At 40.6% G+C, this 14,989-nt stretch overlaps 1 protein-coding gene across 2 annotated transcripts in view; it reads right to left on the bottom strand.

Moving 5' to 3' along the window:
* myo6a (myosin VIa) overlaps window positions 1–14,989 on the bottom strand; it is a 185,317-nt gene that overhangs the window by 146,445 nt on the left and 23,883 nt on the right. The window lies entirely within an intron of this gene.

Here is a 14,989-nt window from a genome sequence, read left to right as displayed (position 1 = left end):
GTGCTGTAGGTGGTTCTATATAGAACCGTTTTGAAAAGTATAGGTACTTCTAATGTTACGATGTCAAGCCTGTAACAACAGAAGAACCATTTTCAAAAAGTTCTATATAGAACCATCTACAGCACCATCGATCTGAAGAACACTTTCATGATGCAAACAACCCTTTAATCATGCAAAGGGTTCATGGTTCTATATTGGACCATTTTCTTTACCAATGAACCCTTGAAGAACCATCTTTTTTCTTTGTGTACAACATGCAAACAAGCCACTTAAGAATTCACAGCATATAATCACAAATGTGCAGAAGTATGTTCTCTGTAGAGGATGAGGAATTTATTTTCACTTAGACAACCAACACAACACATCATTTGTGTTTGCATACAACTGAATATCATATCATGGTAGAAGTGGGTTCCTTGTTCTTGTAAATTAAGTAATAAGCAAAGAAATATTTTACGGATGTCCTGAGGGTTTGCAGCACATCTGCCCCGAGCACCGGAAAAGAACTGACAAAGTATAAACCCAACAATGGTTTAAACAGGGAGCTCCTAAAAACAATGAAGTCATGATGGAAATCATGAAGTAAATGTTGTAAGAACTGTAACAGTCACAAGGTAAACAATGATAATGTAGTGACAGGCCCAATCCTATTTCACCCCTCGCCCCTACCACTTAGCCTTACCCCTCCGTTTTGTGTGCTCACGTCTAGGGGTAGGGTGTCACGATTTTTGTTGAGATGGAGGGGTAGAGCGAAGTGTTAGGGCTACATGGCCCTCCAAACAGAGGTTTTTCAGAGACTCACTCCAAACAGAGTGTTATGAGAAAAAAAAGAAAAACCGGCAAAATGGCTGCGTGGTCCTTTTCTTCATAACAAGTATAAAAATCGCTAGTAGTATGCTGATGTCTCGATAGCCAGTCAGCGAAATTTCCCATTCCACCTTAAATGGTGCAGCAATTCTGACGCCTGAGGTGCCAGAATGCTTTCCATTTAAGGTGGAACGAGAAAATTCAATTAAGAAGCTGGCAAATAGCTGAATTAATTTCACTGAAGAATTATGGGTGGGCAATAATAAATAATTGTCGTACCCCCCTCTTTAAAGGCATATGATTCCCTAAATGTAACTAAGCCCAGCAGTGAGGAGCTGAACTTTACCCCTCTCTGCTGTCACTGCAGACTGGCAGGGTCGCCTACAGAGCAGCGCTAGTAGCTGTTAATGAAGTAATGTTCTTTTAATTTGAGGGTCCCAGTTTATAGTGGAAGATCTCAACCACTACTCCTTGTAACTCAGTTCCAAGGGGCAAGGTGACACCCGAAAACAAGGGGTAGGGGCATAAATAAGAAATGGGATTGGGCCTTAGAATCCTAATGATCCTAACGGCCAAAGATTGAAGCAGGAAAACCACAACCTTCTGATCTGCCAGGCCACAAAGATCATTCAGACTTCAGGACTCCTCTACAGGACTGCAGGACATGTGGATGAATCTGATTGGTTCCAATCAGCAGACTTAAACAATGACAATAAGTTACCTGCAGCTGTTGAGCACCACTGAGCATTCACTGAGCTATTAGCAGAAACAAATGTGTGCTGAAACATCACCTCTGAGTAGAGCTGGGCGATATGGCCAAAAACATTATCATGATAAACAAAATTCATATCGTTCGATATCGATACATATCGCGATAACTGTCAAATCATGATTTCTTTCACGTTTGAAGGCTGATTTTGCTCCTGGGTGGTTAATTGTGGTTTTAAACTATCACTTATGGTCGGATCATGACAAACACTCGGCAAACAGTGGAACATTTCACTATCAGCTGGAAAAGCACAGCTGCAATTTTTGTAATAGTCATGATTTAAGAAAGAAAACAGATTATTTTTAGCTGTCTGGTGACGAGCGCTCGGCTACCCCGTTACAAATGCTAAACAAGTGGCCAACAAACTCTTTAGTTTCTCAACAATGTCAACTCGGTTCGGTAGGTCACTGCGGTCACTCCTACCACATCCATGTCAGAGCATATCACAGTACTCAGACACCAGCTAGCGACGACTGGGTTTCTCTATGCTATCGCAGTAGTTTAAGGGGTGAACCGCAGTATATCTGACGTTTGCTGTGTAAAAGCATTATCTGCAGTGTGAATCTCTCACACCAGTCACAGAGTCCTCCTTTTAGGTATGTTTAAACTGAAAGCGGTGCTTTTGTGTCGTGTTTGATCTACAGTATCATCAATTCACCGTGTTTTGCCGGAGCGCTGCTTCAAGTTAGCCAGCAGCTAAAAACAGCTAGCCTGGAAAGATAGTGCTCTCCTGCTCACCAATGCCTCACAGCTTCCTCAGTTTACTTTCAAACATGAACCCACTTCTTTCACTTTCGTTGCTCGAGAATGCACTAATACTAACATATGACGGTTTGGCGCTGTAACACGGCGCTGTAGACGTGATTTAACACCGCTGAAGTTGTTAGGATGTACAGAAAGAGGTGAGTTCGCTGTAGGACAGTACAGTTACACCACTGACCTCGTCACTCACACTCGGTCACAGAACAGATCGCCGATAACATCCACTCAGACAGGGAATGTATAACTCCGCGTTTCAGCCGTTGCTAAAGTATATTTGGCGACCCTTTTTTTACTCGTGGCCCCCTCCCTCTCTAATCAAGTCGAAAAATTCGGAAGTGCGCCCTCTCCTGGTGACAGCAGAGTAGTGTCGCTTTCCTTGCAGTAGAAAACGCCACCAGGGCTTTCGCTAAAACGTGTAAGTGTGAGAACGGTGTATTATATCGAACATTTATCGAACCTGTCTTATCGCTCTATCGAGGAAAAGTTATATCGCTGATACTTATCGTTATCGTTTTATCGCCCAGCCCTACCTCTGAGGTATGTGATTTGCACTGAAGCACCCAGCAAACTTGTATTTGAACAATTCAGACTGTAATCCAGTTCTCTTACAGCCAGCCTTCAAAACACATCCACCCTTCAGCCCAACAAACCCAACCACAACCATACAACCCATCAAAACAGCTTTAAAATAGAATAAAGCTGCTCTAGAAACAATCCTCACTTACTGCACTCACTGGAAACAGAGAGTCTCTTGTGCATTTGTTTCAGTGGACTGTGATTCACTCTGACCATCAAGCTCATGCTGTTAGGTGTGGGTCACTGGCTCCATTGATTTATTTTTACCTTAACCTAAAAAGCTGAAGTCACATGCGGCTTTTTTGTCTTGTTACATATTTTTTTTTTAATTCTATGTTTAGCATTTTTATTTTATTCGTCAGTCAGTAAAATATCTGTTAACAGTTTGTTTGTTTGTCTGGTCTGTTCAGTATGTTTCATGTCACACATGTGTGCACTCACCAATTCCTTGTATGTGTAACATACTTGGAGAAATAAAGTGATTGTGATTCTGATTCTTCTGAAAAACACAGAAACTAAAGCCCTATTGGAGCTGGATTAGTTTTACCAGAGGTGGTCTGTGATGTAAACTGTGTGTGGTTTAACTGGTCGATTCATCCTGGATAAAGGATCTGTGTAATTTCCCAAAATTACCCCAAACAGCCCAGATCTAAACAACATCACATGGACATTTACATCAGCATTATGCGACAGGCGCCACACTTTTGAACAATAACATGTTGTGTGGCTGACACTGGACGAGGCAGGAGACCTGGGCCCAAACCCATTTCTTATTTTTACCCCTACCCCCTGTTTTCGGGTGTCACCTTGCCCCTTGGAACTGAGTTACAAGTTGTAGTGGAAATCTTCCCCCACGAAATGGGACCCTCAAATAAAAAAAGAACATCACTTCATTAACTGGCTACTAGTGCTGCTCTGTAGGCGACCCTGCCAGTCTGCAGTGACAGCAGAGGAGGGTAAAGTTCAGCTCCTCACTGCTGGGCTTTAGTTACATTTAGGGAATCATATGCCTTCAAAGAGGGGGATGCGATAATTATTTATTATCGCCCACACCTAATTCTTCGGTGACGATGATGAAGTTGAAGTCAGCTATTCGTCAGCTTTTTGTTCGGATTTTCCTGTTCCATCTTAAATGGAGCAGCAGTTCTGACACCTGAGGCTCCAGAATGTAACTGCTGCACCATTTACGGTGGAACAGAAAATTTAGCTAGCTAGCTACCGAGACATCAGCTACTACTAGCGATTTGTTATACTTGTTATGAAGAGAAGGACTATAATACATTAAAACAACATTAAACTAAGATAATACAATGGTTTTCTCATAATAATCTGTTTGGAGTGTAGCTCTGAAAAATCTCCGTTTGGAGGGCCATGTAGTGCTAACACTTCGCCCTACCTCTCGATCTCAACAAAAATCGGGACACCCTACCCCTAGACATGGTATAGGGTGACACGTGTTGTCAGCGGCCATTCTAAATGACGGTACATAATCATAGCATAAGAGACAGAATATACACCAAATTGTTGTGGATTTCACCAGTCTTGTTATGAAACTGATGATTAAGGAATTGGGTCAAATCAAGCTCCATTTAGCTGTTAGCCTCGTCTTCAGGTCGCAGAAAAAGAGAAAGAATTAAGGTGTCGATTTCCGTTACTCTGGTTTTTATTACATTACTGTTATGTTGATTCGAACAGGACTACTACTACTGAGGAAAGTCTTAGTTCAGCAAACTATAGAAGGTAATTCACTCCAGAATTATCACTTAGCAGACTTGTAAAAACCACAGACATTGCAGATCTGTACTGGATTGAAATCATGGACCTCATCAGTAATAACTCAAAATACAGCACGTCCCCACAAACACGGCTTAAGGGTTATATCAGGAACGACGGGCCTAAAAGAGCAGTTAGGATGGATGGATGGATGGATGGATGGATGGATGGATGGATGGATACTTTATTGATCCCAAAGGAAATTTAGCACCCAGTAGCAGTCCCACAACACAGGACAGTAATTGTGCTCATTTACCAAACATGGTTGATAACTCCAGTGCACAATGCTCACACAGTACTCCCCTGTGATTTGAAATGCTCAGAGTGGACAAAAAAGGTCAAGCTGATGGGCTATCGACTTCAAACGTTGGTGAACATTCACAATCAAAATGCAATTTCCAGCCCATCACACACTCTTAAATTGACAGTGAGGGTAAGAGAGTATGCATGTCATCCAATCCTGTAAAAAAATCGATCCTGAAATATCGTATTTCTTACTGTGTGGAAGAGGAACTGCAACTGCTTTAGGGTGGATGTTTGGCAGTGAGCTGTTCTGTGTTTTTAACCCTTTCAGCCAGACAAAACAAGCCAAACTGTGCTAACATATCTAGACAGCCAGCTACAAGTCGTTTCTTGAGTGATTTATTCTCTCTACCATATCAATGATTTGAAGACAGTTACTAGAGTTATACAGCTGCAGTAAGATCCTTGTCCTGCTATTTGAGCTCTGACTCTCCAACAAAACACTATGACAACAAGAAGTGGTCAAACTTCAGTACTAACTTAATGTCACATCTCTAAAGGCTGCTGAAGGCTAAGTAATCCATACTAACAGCTCTTATTTTTCATATCTGCTGGTACAATTAGTTCCATTATTTTCAGGTATTTCTGGTTAGCGAGTTAATGCAGAAGAAAGCTGTATATCTTACAGCTGCTGTAAAGCTGTGGCAACTGTCTTCAAATCATCATTACAGCGCAGAGAATGGATTACTGAAGCCACAGAAATGGCTAATCAGATGAGAAGGCCAAAAAGCTAAAAGCTAAAGTTAGCAAGTCAGCTGGCTATCTAGACACGTTACCTCATTTTGGCTTCTCTTCTCTGGCTGAAAGGGTAAATACTTGTTTCTGGTGTACATTTTGTTCTGAATAACGATAGAATCACTGTATTCATTGCGATTTTGATCAGTGACTGAGGAAAGAGTTCCACTAATGCTAGCTTGGTTGCATTTATTAACCCATAGCTCAGTTAGCTAGCAGTCAGGATTGGTTGACACCACAGGGGTTCCCAATAGATGTACGTTGCCTTTGTGCTCTGTACACTGGGTAAAAGAATACTGTTAAAATGGAAACATTCAATTGTGAATTCTGTCAAACCGAGGTGGTTTAGAGCCACCGTGCTGCGCTAGTTCTGAATAAACCAACAAATAACATACTAAACTCTATTTTTGGGCCAGAATGTCCCTTTAAAAGAACCATCCTTTCTTTAGGGCAGCAGTTGTATAACCAGTTCTTGGGACTGCCAGGCAGTCCACATTTTTCTCGATCCCAACTCTTAGCACATAGGGATAGAGTGAAAATGAGAACCTCAGGACCAGTTTGAGAAGTACTGTTTTACAGAAGCACTAGTGCTTCTTCTACAGCATTGCTACAAAAACTCTTTTGGGCACTTTTGTTTCAGGTGGACAGTTTGGTTATTTTTCCTATAGGCTAGATGGCTAACATTGGAATTTTGGTATGGAAAGCTAGTTTTCTACCAAGAGCCCACTGTTCACCAGGGAATTTGTTTCCCTTAAAATTGGTCCTCAAGGGACACCGTACCCCAGGACACAAAAGGCCTCTGCCCTGGCTGAGTCCCAGCTTCCAGTCTGAATCAGACTTTCAATGTCCAACTATTAATTATTCGCCTCAGGCTTTCCTGAGCCGCTTCCCAAGAGTAACAATCACTGCATTCTCCCACCAGAGCAGCAGAAAGCCACTCGGATCCTCTTCAAAATGCCGTTTAGCACACATACCAAAGACCTGACTAAGCATGTAATACAAGCACACCGGCTGGCCTGAGGGTCACATAAGGAAACGTGAGCGTTTTAGCCTCCAGGGCGAGCTGCTAATTCAGGATTAGACCTGCGCTATATTGCCATAACTTTAGAAATCTAACTCACTGTCTGGACCAGGCGGGGTGTTTTATTCCTCAGTCATCTGATCGTTCTGTGGAAGGGTGACGTGTTACATTCCACTTTTATAACCTGGGCCATAACCGACACAAACCAGGCATGATAAATCATGCTTTCTGATGCCCAGTGCTGAGATATGGAGGTTGGGAGCTAACTAGTAAGGCCTAAGAGAGATCCTTTATTTGTCAGAGCCAGCCAGTGGAGACGTTGCGGCTTTGTTGTACACCAGGACAGACATTTCATTCATTCACTCTGCCAACCAAACAAACTATTTACATACACAAATTTGAGCTAAACATAATCCAGCACACCAGACGGGAAACTGCTTCTCATGCTGCTATTTAAATGAGCTCTGACTCTCCAGTGAAACACTATAATGGCAAGAATCAGAGAGAGCTCAGTATCAACTTAGTCACATCTAGAAAGGCTACTAATTAATACCTGATCCATGTGAACAGCTCTTGTTTTTCATATACGCTGGAATTATTAGTTTCATTATTTCCAGAGTCAGGAGTTTTGGTCTGCTAACTAAGCTAATGTTAGCTTAGCCAAAATGCTACATACCCAAACACCACAAAACACTCTCAAATTTTGACTGTCACTCAAACACTAGTCACTTGACTTTCGCTCTTTCAGATAGATGGGTTGATAGTTATTGGATAGTGGCTTGAAAATCATGCACCAAATCTTTGGTGACTATATAAGCGAACTTAACCATTTTATTATTTTCTATTTAGAAAAAATGCAGGACTTGATGGAACAAAAACAACTAGAACAAGGAAACAACTACATGTTGCTTGTTATTGCGCATGTCAGTCCAACAGCCCTTTCCTGTCAAAGTAGGCGATTCTTCACTATGTTAAGTGAAAAAACATAAGCGAGCTTAACAATTTTTTTTTATTTTTAATTTGGAAATAATGCATTACATGATGGCACAAAAACAACTATAACACAGAAACAACTATTTTACACATGGCTGGTTATTTCATGTCAGTCAAACGGCCCTTTCCTGTCAAAGTAGGCAGTTCTTCACAGTGTTAAGAGACAAAACATATGCAAATTTAATCACTGTATTATTTTCAATTTAGAAATAATGCAGGACATGATGGCACAAACATGGAAACAACTATTTGTGGCTGGTTATTTCACGTCAGTCAAACGGCCCTTTCCTGTCAAAGTAGGCAGTTCTTCACCATGTTAAGCGAAAAAATACAAGCAAACTTAACCATTTTACTATTTTCAATTTAGAAATAATGCAGGACATGATGGCACAAAAACATCAATAACAAGGAAACAACTACATGTGGCTGGTTATCTCGCATGTCAGTCAAACAGCCCTTTCCTGTCAAAGTAGGCGATTCTTCAACACATTAAGTGACAAAACATAAGCGAACTTAACTATCTTTTTATTTTCAATTTAGAAATATTGCAGGACTTGATGGCACAAAAACAACTATATGTGGCTGGTTATTTCGCATGTCAAACAGCCCTTTCCTGTCAAAGTAGGCAGTTTTTCACCATGTTAAGCAACAAAACACACTCTGGCATGACTACATTTTGTGTGAAGAATGCATGTTTAATTCAGGAAAACATCTCTAACTTGTGTAAATATTATGCATATTATCTCACTGGAAGCTATCCGTAAAAACTGTTTTGTTTTAATATACAGTAACTTCAAAGGAATTAGATTTAAAAATGACCTCTGCTTTAACCCAAACTTTTTCAGCACTTTTACCCTGATTACACAATCTAGCCCACATCTAAAAATCCCTGAATAGCTGGCTGAAACATCTCAGACTGCCAAAATGTCAAATTAAATAACGCCAGTGCCTTTTTGTTGTTCATGTCTTTGGCACAGCTCTGTAACTTGGCTGCGAGGCAACACTAACACAGGGGAAGTCAGTCAGTTCTCATGAAGTACCAGAAGAAAGGAATCATTTCCAGCATGTATGACATCAGCATATCCAACAGCTGGTTAGTCTTTGAACCCGGAAACAGAATTCAGGCCTCCAGCGCTATGGCAACCTACTGGGAAAGCACTTATCAAACTGACCTGAATAGATTATTAAAGCTGATATATTACCATCATCTAAAGACTTTTACTTAGTCATTATAAAGAGCTCAGATAGCCCAGCCTTGCAGTGATGACAGCGCAGAGCTACAGTCCAGGATTCATCAGGTAACTGGGAGGATTCCAGGTGAGAATTAAAACTTCCTTCCAGAGAAGTGCTTGGCACATTCCTCCAATTCAGAAAGAAAGTTCACTCTTCTCAGTCGTGGATGACAGATTGCAGATTACATCTAACCCTAGATAAACACTTGGAGTTGATCTAAGATGATGAGCCTTACTATAAGTGTGTCAGAATATTCATACAGCAATATCTCATGGATAAACCCAAAGCAAGATGTAAATCAATAGAGTCACAGCTATACAAACACTAATGAATCCACTTACGCAGGGCTTGTACATGCTGGTGAAAGTGACACTGCATTCAAATCTGACAGTGAGTCTTACATCCATGATGTCACAAACATGCTAACAGAGTTTTGTTCTTTACTAATATTTGTATTAGGTATGTTTTGGTGTCATGGTTTCACAGTCATGGTGTCACAGTTAGATGATATATCGGATGGTTATCTCACCTTTTCCTTCCAAAATAAGATTAAAATGCATCTACTCACGACTGTTCCTGTAAATTCCTTCAACTAGTGGTTCTCAACCTATTGAGCCACTACCTCCTTCCTCCAAACTAGGAGTGGTCAATGAGTCAATATTCTGTCATTATCATGATAAAGTATTTCACAATACCCTTTTCTGAGCATACCGTGGATTTCCTCAGTACTTGAAATCACTTCCAGCCGCGTTTCATTACAATGAGAGCATAATTACTCCTGTTTAATTGGATTTAGTGACAACGAGCATAGCATGAGTCCAGGCAGAGTGAGACGAGCAGCAGTGAGTTACCTGAGTTTTCAGGTGGAGCGCTTGTGTTTTTAATTACATCAAAATGATGTCAGACTCAGGAAAACATGCTTCACATGTACTTATTAAAGAAGGCCGAGAGGAAGACGTTGTGTTCTGAGACATAAGCTGGACGTCCGTCCCACCGCCGTCTTTTAAAGTTCAAAGCATAAACTTTGTCTCCTCTGCAGACCAGTTTCTGCTCTCGCCATGTTTTACGTTATAAACTTTCGCTATGATGCGACGCTCAGCTTGTAGGCCGAGACCATGGCATCACCTGAAGCAGCTGGTTGAGCAAGGAGCGCCATAGGTGGTGCACACAGAAACCCAGCTAGCCTTCATGCTAGACTAATGACTAACACCTAACCCCAAGAGACAGGCTTTTCCATCCACCCTCTTTTCCCTGTCAAACTCTTTAACCCATTCCAATCTGATTTTTGCTCTTTTAACAATAAACTGGACTCAGTCTACCTCAGACTGCAACTCACTACATGAGAGGGTAGTTATCTGTATTTGTTTGCACACACATACAACGATAATGACAAAACTAATACCTTAAAAGGAATTTAACCAATATACCAGATAAACCAGTACATCATCAACTACCACTGTTAAATAAATAGTTTTCTTTAAAAACTTGTTTACGGACACAACCGTCTAAGCGTTGGCCCCATCATCAGGAGATTGCAAGTTCAATCCCTGGTGATGCTACAGCCATCCGTGGCCGGGAGTCCAAGAGAGCACAACTGGCTTCGCTCTCTCTGGGTGGGTAGGATGGCCCCCCATCTCCCCCATCACTCAACGTGATGCTAGTCAGCACAGGCGTCTGTTAGCTGACGTAACAGAACTGGCGGTTGGAGCTTTCCACTGAGTGTGTTCAGCTGTCCAATGGCTGCTGGCTTCATATGTCTCGGAGGAAGCCTGTGTTAGCCTTCGCCCTTCTAGCGCTGGTAGCATTGTGTGTTTAGGGGAGTCCTAACTAGTGGGTGGAATTAGAGAGGACTAAACTGGGGAGAAAATGGGGAGAAAATGGGGAGAAAATGGGGAAAACCTTGTTTATATTACTTTTCAACAGATTTTTGAAGAAAACACATTAAGATTTTTTGGCATAGGTTTACACAGATGAGGCTGGTGACAGTCTAAGTCCAGTGTTTGTTAGCAACATTGGCCTAAAATCTCTTGCTGTAAACTAAAGAAGCTCATGTCAGATATCAAACCTGCCTCGACTTATCAACTGCCTCCAGGGTTAGTGATAAATCATGCTAATGTGAATATTTGAGTATTTAAGTATGATAAATCATATAAGGAATGCACAGCCCTGAGATCACAGGCACACACCTATCTGTCGTAAACACAAGTTACATTGCTAGTAAGTAGTATTATGATACACTGCAGCTACCAAATGCATGTGATTTGCATGCAAGAGTAACACATGGACTTTGACGTTTAACCCACATGGCAATTTGAGGGATACAGGCGGTCATCCAATCACTGCAGATTGAGGCTTTCAGATGTGTAAAGAGAACTAAGTAGCTTGTTATAGAACAGGAAGCTGTATTTGAGAGTCTTACAGGACAGTCTATATCAACATGAGGAAATATGCAGTAAAAACTGTAACATATACAAGACTTATTCATCCCAAGATGCTGAGGTCAAAGGTTAATAACTGCCAAAGAAAAGGCCCCAGAGATACTGTCAGAGAACTAGTGTATGTCCTTGGCATACATTCGTAAGTGTGTGTGTGTGTGTGTGTGTGTGTGTGTGTGTGTGGACGTACCCGTATTTGTTCTGAAACACTGCTGCCAAATGCAAGATCAATCAAAGATAAAGCAAAGCATGACGCAGACTTTAACTCAGGCATCAAAGATCAACAGCAGATCACTTACAGCAATCTGGGAAGCGCCTCCTTCAGAGCCATCCAAACTTCTGTTATCATAATACTTTCCAGATTTCTCCTAGAGAGCCGGTTGTGAAAATGACAATGACTTATTTACTCTGAACAGATAATATCACTATCCACGCAGCATTTGGCTCCCGTTGGCCTGTTTTATTGACACAGTTTGGGACTAAACTGGTGACTCAGAAAAAAAGCCATATCTTCTGTATAATACAATACTGAAAGCAGGCTTTAGGATCACACCTCCTAGACAGAGCTCAACAGAAACAAAAAGAACCCAGATGAAGACGTTTTAATTAGAGTCATCAGTGAGAGTAAACGGGTCACCTATTATTCTGGTAGACTAGCTGCATTTGAGAAGTCATCTCGACAGGTGTAGGCCTAATCTTTGGGATTTCTTAGCACTGGCCTGTTTTATTAACATTAGGGCTTTCACAATCACTCACTTCAAACTAATTACTCGATTTAAAGAATTAGGTTCTCAATGAATTCCTTTAGTTCAGCAAATTTAGCAAATTTGACAAATTTGAAATAAACAAGTCTTTACAAAGCAGTGTTTAGCAGACTGAAGGAGGTAGCACTTAAAGAGGAAACCCACACCAGCAGGATCTCATTAATGCACATATTTTTCTAGTTACAAATTGTATGTATGTGAAGTAAAATTAAATGTTTGCTTTTACTATTTGTGTGCACATGAAATAAAAATGCATAAAGTAAATGTTTTGTTTGAACAGGTTAGGCTGAACAGACTCTGACACTTTGACAGCTAGTAAGCTAACAAGCTCCTCCAATAATAGTCAGAGTTAGGCTTTACTGAAGGCTTCACTGTACAACACTTACATTGCAAACTATAACATAGAAATAAAATATTATGCCACTTAAATGTGTTACAAGCTTCAAGTGTTTCAAATATCCAAGTTTAAGTAAGTAGACTTAAACCCTGGGTAGGAATATAAACTGCTAGCTTGGTGCCAACATAATCCATAGAAGTGCTAGAAGCAGAGATTATAATCACTGCAGTTGTACTCAATGTACTTATAAAGCAAGATTTCTGAATTAAATACTGCTTTATAAAGATATGTGCAGTCATAAAAAGTTGATGAAATGACTAGCTCAAATTTAGCACTGAAGAATTGATCAAAATGGCAATAAAAAGGACTTAAAATGCACTGAGTTTGCTGATACCTACAGATACCCAACGATGCATACATTAAATTCTACTGCTGGTCTTTCTTGTAGTAAAAAACCGTTGCCTGATGGACATAGAAATATCTGCACCTTTTGGCCACATAGCATTTTATTGTTTAACATTAGAGAGAGAAGAGAGAGAGAGAGAGAGAGAGAGAGAGAGAGAGAGAGAGAGGGTTTAAAATAATAAACCATGAAACCTAATCACAGGTAAGGGTGTTATTAGGCCTGACAGGACATGATAAAATCACTGTAATGCGTGCAGTGGCTTACTGCTTTTTTGAAACAGCGAACAACATAATCTATAAAAAAATGACAATTTTACAAAAAATATTTTAAATAAATAGAAGTCATTATCAATAACAATCGTCATAAATAACTATTCCGCCTGGAAATTCCTTTAGACCGTATTATTGTTGCCAAGCAACCACAGACTCGTGAAAGGGGACAACAGCATTTAGTTGCCCATTGTTGTATACTGTAGTCATTTCTTTTCAACATTTTGGCATATTATAATAAACAAAGCATAGTGTAGCACTGTTTTATGCAAAAACCAAGCTCACCAAAATTACCAGTGCAAAATGCACCAAGCTAACATTGTTGTACATCACTCTTCCCATGCTAGGGCTGAATCTCAAATAGCTCCCTATTCACTACATAGTGCACTACATATGATAGTGTACAATAGCCTGTTACATACCTTTTAGCCTCTTAGCTGGCTGATCAGCCTGGCTCTAGTTAAGAAAGTTGTCAGCCTCTCAGTTTAAACACAGTTTAATCTGTACACTTGGTGGTCCAGTGTCAAAATAGGGTGATGTGTAGGGGTGCGGGAAAAAATCGATTCTTAGATGCATCGCGATGCAGACGTGGACGATTCTGAATCAATTCACAAATGTCAAAAATTGATTTTCTAAATATTTACTTTATAACGTAATGTTGACGGAACGCAAAGGGCGGAACCTGGAAGTGGGTAAGTGCAGCGCCCGGACAGTCTGTGGCGGCACATAACAAAAACACAATTGGATGAGTGAGAAATCCGACCAGCTCCCTCTGCATTAAAAGATAGGTCAGGAGTCACAACACAAATGTTAAGAAGAGCCATTTTGTCCTTTCAATAAAAATCAAACCACCTTGGGAGCCACAACATTTAATGTCCAGTATATCTCAGTATGTGTTAATGTCCTAGTATAGGCTAAACAATATAAACGAAAACGCGGACTTACTCTGCTCTGGTTTAAGCTTTAGCTATAGCCGCTTTTCTTCCATCTCCGCCAGTAAACCTTTCCTCAAACGTTGAATAGTTTCTTGTAAAATGTCTCTCAGCTTTCGGCTGTTTTACGAGGCTGAAGTCACTTCTCTCTCGCCAGCTTCTTGCTGAACTTTCCCGTTCCACCTTAAATTCTGACTGAGGCGCCCAATGTAAAAGCGGCACCATTTAAGGTGGAACGGGAAAATTAGAAAGAGAAGCGACTTCAGCCACCCCCCCCACAAAGTCCTCAGACAGTAAGAAAATAGAAATCATGCATAGAAAAAAAAAGATGCATTGAGATGCATCGATAATCGTTTTATAATCGCATCGCAGCCCTCTGAATCGTCATCGAATTGAATCGTGAGGTGCCTAGAGATTCCCATCCCTAGTGATGTGTATTGTGAAATACACGTTAATACACCCTGGGACTAACGTGGTGACTGAGCAAAATGTCTTATCTTTAATATAATACTTATGAAGTATTTAATATAATATGTATTAAGTACTTATTAAACATTTTTGAAGTATTTATGATTCAGAAACAGTACTGAGCATCTAAGGGAGGCAAATAAGAGAACTGAGCAAACATCTCAGAGCAACTGTGAGTAGAAGAGGAGAAAGGGGACAAACAATAGGCTTCAACACAAGTCATTAAGCCATTTAAACACAGCTCTCAAATACAGTTCCTAACAGAACAGCACAGGCTACCTTCTATATCTGCAGAGCAATCAGGGAGCGTCTCAGGGGCCCAATTACAGAATAAGTGAGTCGACTAACACAGGAGTCTGTGGCAGTCTAGGTGGAATAAAATGGATAACTTAATCAAACAAAACGT

This window comes from Colossoma macropomum, unplaced genomic scaffold, assembly GCF_904425465.1.
Source record: "Colossoma macropomum unplaced genomic scaffold, Colossoma_macropomum, whole genome shotgun sequence".
Classification (NCBI taxonomy): Eukaryota; Metazoa; Chordata; class Actinopteri; order Characiformes; family Serrasalmidae; genus Colossoma; species Colossoma macropomum.
This window is presented reverse-complemented; position numbering and strand designations above follow the sequence as displayed.